The following is an 8,869-nucleotide window of genomic DNA, read 5'->3' on the forward strand; positions in this document are numbered from 1 at the left end:
ACTCCCTGGTTGAACTGTTGCCCTCTGCCAGACGGTGCAGAGCAATCAATGTTAGGACAAAACTGACTCCAACACAGCTTTTACCCAACTGCAATAACATGTCTTAATGCTGCTACAAAATAATGGTCATTATATGCACTGACCGAGGTATGTGTGTGAAGGTATGTGACTGTTTGTCCATACGGTTAGTGAAATGAAAGGGGTGTATGATGTCTGTGTGCATGTGGGTTCAGGCCATTGTCTAGATATATTATTTTTATTAGCACTTTAAGTATTTGATTTTGATTTTGTGTAAATTTTATATTTTATGGATGATGCACTGATAGAGACCACATTCAATTTCGTTGTACCTGTGACAATGACAATAAAGACATTCTGTTCTATTCTATTCTTTATACTATCTTAACACTAGACAGTATAATATTGGAATTCGGTGAATTAATCTAAAAATCATCAGTTTAAGGCAAGGCAAGGCAAGGCAAGTTTATTTATATAGCACAATTCAACAACAAGGTGATTCAAAGTGCTTTACAGAGACATTAAAAACAAAAACAAATAAAAAGCATGATTTAAATTTGATTAAGACAAGCAAACAAACAAACAAACAAACAAACAAACAAAACAGTATATAAAATCAAATATCAAAACAGTAGATAAAATCAGAACAGTAGATAAAATCAGTAGTTAAAAAGTAGGTTTTGAAATTTAAACTTAAGTGTGGATTTGGTGCTTTATTCAAATGCAGAATAGGTGAGTCTTCAACCTGGATTTAAATAAACTGAGTGTTTCAGCTGATCTGAGGCTTTCTGGGAGTTTGTTCCAGATATAAGGAGCATAAAAGCTGAATGCAGCTTCTCCGTGTCTGGTTCTGACTCTGGGGACTGATAACAGAGCGGATCCAGATGACCTGAGGGATCTGGAAGGTTCATACTGGGTCAGGAGGTCACTGATGTATTTCGGTCCTAAACCATTTAGAGCTTTATAGACCAGCATCAGAACTTTAAAGTCTATCCTCTGACGGACAGGCAGCCAGTGTAAAGACCTCAGAGCTGGACTGATGTGGTCCACTTTTTTGGTCTTAGTGAGGACTCTAGCAGCAGAGTTCTGAATGAGCTGTAGTTGTCTGACTGATTTTTTAGGTAGACCTGTAAAGATGCTGTTACAGTAATCAAGCCTACTAAAGATGAATGCATGGATTAGTTTTTCCAGGTCCTGTTGAGACATCAGATCTTTTATCCTTGAAATATTCTTGAGGTGATAGTAAGCTGATTTTGTTATTGTCTTAATGTGTTTTTCTAAGTTTAGGTCTGCATCCATCACTACACCCAAATTTCTCGCCTGGTTTGTGGTTTTTAGGTGTATAGATTGAAGTTCTCTGGTGACCTGTAATCGTTTTCTTTTGCACCAAAGACTATTACCTCAGTTTTATTTTTGTTTAGCTGGAGAAAATTGTGGCACAACCAGTCATTAATTTCCTCAATGCATTTACCAAGAGCCTGTACAGGGCCTCGGTCTCCTGGTGACATTGTGATATATATTTGTGTATCATCATGTAGCTATGATAGTTTATTTTGTTGTTCTTTATAATCTGTGCCAGTGGGAGCATGTAAATGTTAAACAGAAGGGGTCCCAAGATGGAACCTTGGGGAACTCCACATGTGATACTTGTCTGCTCAGATGTGAAGTTACCTATTGATACAAAGTATTTCCTGTTTTCTAAGTATGTTTTGAACCAGTTTAGTACAGTTCCTGAAAGACCTGCCCAGTTCTCCAGTCGTTTGAGTAATATGTTGTGGTCAACTGTATCAAATGCTGCACTGAGATCCAGTAAAACTAAGACTGACATTCTTCCACTGTCTGTGTTCAGACATATGTCATTAAACACTTTGGTCAGAGCGGTTTCAGTGCTGTGGTTCTGTCTAAAACCTGACTGGAAGGCATCATAACAGTTATTCTGTTTTAGGAAGTAATTGAGCTGTTGAGAAACTGCTTTTCAATAATCTTACTTAAAAATGGGAGATTTGAGATCGGCCTGTAGTTATTCATTTGTGTCTTGTCAAGATTGTCCTTTTTCAGTATAGGTTTAATTACAGCAGTTTTTAGTGATTCTGGAAACACACCTGATATTAAAGAAAAGTTGACGATCTGTAACAGGTCTGACTCCAAAGTCTTTGAGACCTTTTGAAAAAACTTGTTGGCAGGACATCTAAACAGCAAGAGGAGGAGTTCAGTTGACCTAAGATGTCCTCCAGGTCTTTGCTGTTAATAGGGTGAAACTGTTTGATGGTGTTTAAACGGTTTTTCGGTGGACACAGTACATTTCCTGGATCAGCTGTTGATGTATTAATTGCTTGTCTAATCTTTTGGATTTTTTCTGTGAAGAATTTGGCAAAGTCATTGCAGGCCATGGTCGAATGAAGTTCAGCTGCCACTGACACAGGAGGGTTTGTTAGCCTGTCAACTGTAGAAAATAAGACCCAGCGTTATGACTGTTTTTGGTGATGATGTCAGAGAAGTAGGACTTCCTTGCACTCCTCAGTTATAAGTTATAATTGTGAAGTTTCTCTTTATAGATGTCATAATGAACCTGGAGGTTTGTTTTCTCCATCTGCGCTCAGCTTTCCTACACTCTCTTTTTTCATTTTTCACCAGTGTGGAGTTTCTCCATGGAGACTTTTTCCTTCCAGAGATAACCTTCACCTTAATGGGAGCAATAGTGTCCATTACATTTAACATTTTAGCATTGAAGCTATTGACGAGCTCATTGACTGAACCTCTGGACAGGTCAGGTGTTAATGGGAAGACCTGGTTAAAGATCTCACTACTGTTTTCAGTTATACACCGTTTTGTGATCACTGCTGTTGATATATTTGTGTGGGCTGAGATTTTACTTTCAAAGAAAACACAGTAATGATCAGACAGGCCCACATCAGACACAGTAACGTTTGAAATGCTCAGGCCCTTGGAGATCAGTAGGTCAAGAGTGTGTCCTCTATTATGTGTGGCCTCTGTTACATGCTGAGTCAGCCCAAAGTTGCCCAGAGTGTTACTCAGGTCTTTAGTCCCTTTGTCCTGAGGGTTGTCCACATGGATGTTAAAATCCCCAACAATAATTACACAGTCGAAATCAACACAGATCACAGATAGCAGTTCACTGAGGTCATTAAAAACGTCTGTGCAGTATTTGGGAGGCCTGTAAACATTAAGAAACATAACTTTGGATGGGGCCTTCAGCTGTAAAGCCACATATTCAAAAGACTGAAAACTTCCAGGAGATAGCTGCTTACATTGAAATGATTCATTAAATAAGACAGCAACCCCTCCTCCTCTCCTGCTCACCCTGGCCTCACTGATAAAACTGTAGTTAGGAGGGGTCGACTCGATGAGAACAGCTCCACTGTTACTTTGGTCCAACCAAGTTTCAGTTAAAAACATAAAATCAAGGCTGTGCTCGGTGATTAAATCATTAATTAAAAATGTTTTCCCAGCTAAAGATCTAACGTTTAATAAAGCCAACTTAAGTGTTTTAGAGGTATTATTTGCCCCCTCGTGTTTGGGAGCAGTCTGTGGCACACAAGGTATGTTTACTATATTTAAAGATCTTTTAGAGTGCAGCTCTCTGTGTTTTGACCAGGCCACATGTCTCCTTCTGTCACCTAAAAGTACAGAAATTTTAAAACCTTCTAATAAACAGGGTCCCAGCTTCTCCTGGGAAAAGTCACCACTGAAAGATAAATTCTAAAGGTAAAATACTTAGTTCTTTTGAATTCTTTTGGCGACAGAGAAAGACTGGACTCAGAGTGGTCAAGCTCATAAAATAATCTTTATTTTTACATTTCCGGAAATGGAGACCCGCCACACGAACACAGATGCTCAGGTCTGAAAGCATTAGAAGCTCCATATATATATCTCTGCTATACGCCACACCCACAGTTTCGATCAAAACACTCTGCTTAGTTTCACTTTCTGTCTTCTCTGCAAAAGCATGCAGTTTCCTGTCAGTATTTTTGGCTCAGATTCTACACAGAGTTGGCCCTTTTTAGACTGGACTTAAAAACAAGTAACAATAAGCACTAAATAAGCACTAACAATATATTAATTTCGTGACAGTTCTTCCCCTGTTTAACTAATTTTATTAGTTAACCTAATTAACTGACGCCCTCAATACTGTGAACCAAAAACAGATATAATTTGCTTTTTCTGGTAAAAGGTCCTACATTACTTTTGTCAATCTGTGGAAACAGTCTCTACTGGTTAGCCCGTTTCCTCTTTTAAAAATTTACTCCTGGTTTCTTCGCCCCCTCTAACGGGTAGCGCATATCTGGCCTGAACACTGTGTTTGGGCAATTTAAATAACATAGAAATCCTACAAACTATTACTGAAGCTAATCCTCCCATTACTCTTCATTACTTTGTGCTCACCCTACAACCTCTGTCTAACAAGCTTTTAATCTCCTAAACAACAAATTTTCTGAGCGGTTTCTCTGTGCTCTACGCTTCTTTCTCGTGGTTCGTTCCTGGATTCTCCCCAACCCCTCCGTGGTTTCGCTCTGGTTCTGGAATCTTCTTCTGTAAAGGGCAGAAAACAAAACTCCTCTCTCTGCTACGCCTCAATAATCTAATATGTTCATCAATTGCTCTCTTAATTATTCAAAGTTGGTTCAAAATATCATGTTCTGGGCTCTATCATTTATATGTACTTAATCTCAATGTTCTTTATGTGTGTAAGCGACACTTTTGACAACCTTTAACACACTTAAAGAGACATTTTCACCGTCTCCTCTCCAAGTGTTTCCTGTCATTGCTCTCTATCCCTTATCTCTGGAACATCTCGAGCACGTCTTGTACAAAACTGTTACTTTTGCAGGCACAAATGCAGTTACAAGCTCAACAACATTTTGCTCTATATGGCTGTCTCACTCTCCACATGTTTCCTGTCGACTTATTCATGGCATGCTTATCTTTAACACCTTCTGCATTACTAATTGCTAAGCACAGACAAAGCAAAATGTGTTTCACCTCTACCCTAGAAATAAATCTATGTAATATGTGTGTGTGTAAGCGTATTGGTGTTGACCTTATTACACTCTAAGCCACCTCTAACCATGTATCATCTGGACAGTCCCCCCTATATCAAGCTTCTGACCCTCAAACGACTGAATGCTTAACTCTTTTATGAGCACATTTTGCAATATGTATAAGAAAATGATTATAACCGCTTATTCTAATAAAAAGATCAAAGAGAAAACAAACATTTTCAATCCTAACATCTTCTCTCCTTTCACCAAAGCATATGTTTTATTCAAGCTGCTGTCACATAGTTTCCCCTTGAGTGTGGTATTCAGCTTCACATGAACACCGGCATTTTATCCTCTAAAAAGGATTCAGTTTATTTTAATTCTTTGGCTTAAACATGAAAATAATGATTTCTGCCTAAGTTTTACCGTACCTAAATTATCAAACACACAAAAAGTCATCCATCCATCCATCCATCCATCCATCCATCCATCCATTTGCTTCCGCTTATCCTTTTCAGGGTCGTGGGGGGCGCTGGAGCCTATCCCAGCTGTCATAGGGCGAGAGGCGGGGTACACCCTGGACAGGTCGCCAGTCTGTCGCAGGGCCAACACACAGGGACAGACAACCATGATGGTGGAATTGAATTCAGGACCTTCTTACTGTGCGGCAACAGTGCTAACCACGGTGCCACCGTGCTGTCATACACTGATCATATAATCCATTGCTTCAAATTAGACCTAAAACTCCCCCCTGTTTGACACATTTCCATGTGTCAAACAAAACGACAATTAGGAAATTAAAAGAAAAAGGTTAGTCATATTATTTCTCAGAAAACCTCAGCAATTCTCCTCTCGAGTATATTTGCTCCGGACCTGCAAACCTATGTTTAAGGAATAAAATCAGTTTAATTATCATGTTAAATCTTTTGAACTCCTGGCTCCACCCAGAGCCTGCATCCTCAGAACTGTCTAGAAACAAACCTGTGTGTTAACATGAACTTCACATTTGAAACTCAGTTTTCCCCACTGTGATCCAATCTGTGCTATAAGAAACAAAACTTAAAACAGAACAGTTGCCAGTCATGTGCTTCATACAAAATTTTCCTACCTTTTTAACTTCACATCGATCCTCTGAGTGTCATGGTACTTCTTTTAATTTTGACTTTAACAGAGCTAACCAAAATAGATTTGCTTTCTTTACTTTGCTCCTGTCTTCCTCCAGTACCACCTCGTATCACATACCCTTACCGATCGTGCCCTTTTTAATAATTTACTGTTTTAAAGGGAAAAAACCTCGGTCCCTTGGACCAGTGTTTGTTATTCCATAACTGCATTTTTAATGTGAGAAGTCTACCAATCCCCTGTATAACTCCTAAATATTGCTTTGGTTCTGACTGTTTTCCTTCTATAAAATTTAATTGACTTCTACAGTGGCCTGCTTTGGTTAATGGTAACCTGAGTAATATCAAAAATTTTCTCCCCTTTAGCATTTGACATTTTCCCAACAATATAATGTAATACCATAATCTAAACCCAGTCAATAAAACAGAATTTCCTTAAAGCAAACATCAGCAACCCAAAATTAGCAGACAAAGGATTAAGTCTGCAGCTCCACACTCATGTGAAACTACACTCTTTCCCTCTGGTCTCCCTTCCCTTGCTCAGTCTGGGAGAAAATAATGAGAAGTTATTCTAAATTGCTGGTGGAAAAAATAATGTGACTTATAAAGCACATTTTAAATCTAGATCACATTTTTCTATTATTGTACAAAAACCCATCTGATTCTGAGAGTGTCAGGTGGGAACTTTAAAAGCATTTATGTGGTTCTGTGGAGACGGTTGTCAGGTACCAGTGAGCCAAGTAGTTCTGCTTTGGTTGTTGCAAAGGCAAAAAATAAATAGATTAAAAAAATAATAATAAAAACAGGTTAGGCTGCCTCAGTCATACTGGCTGCAAGACTGCCTAGTGTCCTGGCAACTATCAATCTCTGTGTATTCCCTTAACGGTTGGCAGTTTTGGAGGTTCTTTGTTGTCTCCTGGTGAAATAGGTTGCAAAGAGGGTGTTGTATCAAAACCCCCCTTGTGATTGGTGTGGTTTCCACCAGATTGTCATTTACTGTCCGAGCTGTAGAGAAAAAAAAACAAACCAAAAACAAAGGAGAGCTGCCTTGAAAGTAAAAGCTCTGCACTACAGTGAAGTGCTTTTTGTCCCTTTCCCCTTTTTTATTTCCAATGTATGTTTTGTTACATAGATCGTTATGTATTTTCCATTTACACAGATTCTATACATGTTTTTATTGTATTTAATTTTTACAATTTATGACAAAATCAAAACTATTCAACAATAATAAGAATAATTTGGAAGAAAACACCCAAATACTATCCCTATTTATAAGCATCCCAATTCACCTTCAACCAGACACCATCATTTGCTTAAATTTACACTTAAGGGAATCTGTTTAGTAACAAAAGATTTTTGGGAGAAGTAAAAACAGTGTCGACCTTTACATGAATTTTGATTACTTTTAGCGGCTGACAGCTTTAGAGGCTTTTCTTCTCTAATTTAAAAGCAGGTAAAGAAAACTAAGATGAGCATTAGGTCATATCCAGCTTTACACATCATACATAATAGTAGTTGTGGAAGATTGTGCTGCTAAGGTGGAGCAGTTGTAGGTGATGTGCAAGCTGTGTTTGTTGCATTAGTTGTAGTGTCCGTGATGGGGGTGGTCCTTGTAGCAGTTGCCGCAGTTGCAGCAGTTGCAGCAGTTGCAGCAGTTGCAGCATTTGCAGTCGGGGGCAGGAGTTGTTGTGGTTGGTGCAGCTGTTGTTGTGGTTGGAGCAGCTGTTGTTGTGGTTGGTTCTGCAGTGGTTGTGGTTGGTGCTTCAGTTGTTGTGGTTGGTGCCGCAGTGGTGGTGGTTGGTGCTGCAGTGGTTGTGGTTGGAGCAGCTGTTGTTGTGGTTGGTGCAGCAGTTGTTGTGGTTGGAGCAGCTGTTGTTGTGGTTGGTTCTGCAGTTGTTGTGGTTGGTGCCGCAGTGGTTGTGGTTGGTGCTGCAGTGGTTGTGGTTGGAGCAGCTGTTGTTGTGGTTGGTGCTGCAGTTGTTGTGGTTGGTGCCGCAGTTGTTGTGGTTGGTTCTGCAGTTGTTGTGGTTGGTGCCGCAGTGGTGGTGGTTGGTGCTGCAGTGGTTGTGGTTGGAGCAGCTGTTGTTGTGGTTGGAGCAGCTGTTGTTGTGGTTGGTTCTGCAGTTGTTGTGGTTGGTGCCGCAGTGGTGGTGGTTGGTGCCGCAGTGGTTGTGGTTGGAGCAGCTGTTGTTGTGGTTGGTGCCGCAGTTGTTGTGGTTGGTGCCGCAGTTGTTGTGGTTGGTTCTGCAGTTGTTGTGGTTGGTGCCGCAGTGGTGGTGGTTGGTGCCGCAGTGGTTGTGGTTGGAGCAGCTGTTGTTGTGGTTGGTGCTGCAGTGGTTGTGGTTGGAGCAGCTGTTGTTGTGGTTGGTGCCACAGTGGTTGTGGTTGGAGCAGCTGTTGTTGTGGTTGGTGCAGCTGTTGTTGTGGTTGGTGCCACAGTGGTTGTGGTTGGTTCTGCAGTGGTTGTGGTTTGTGCAGCTGTTGTTGTGGTTGGTGTCACAGTGGTTGTGGTTGGAGCAGCTGTTGTTGTGGTTGGTGCAGCTGTTGTTGTGGTAGGTGCAACTGTTGTTGTGGTTGGAGCAGCTGTTGTTGTGGTTGGTGCCACAGTGGTTGTGGTTGGTGCAACAGTCGTGGTTGTTGGAGCAGTTGTCGTGGTTGTTGGAGCAGTTGTCGTGGTTGTTGCAACAGTTGTCGTGGTTGTTGGAGCAGTGGTTGTGGTTGGTGCAACAG

Source organism: Oreochromis aureus, linkage group 17 (assembly GCF_013358895.1).
Source record: "Oreochromis aureus strain Israel breed Guangdong linkage group 17, ZZ_aureus, whole genome shotgun sequence".
NCBI lineage: Eukaryota > Metazoa > Chordata > Actinopteri > Cichliformes > Cichlidae > Oreochromis > Oreochromis aureus.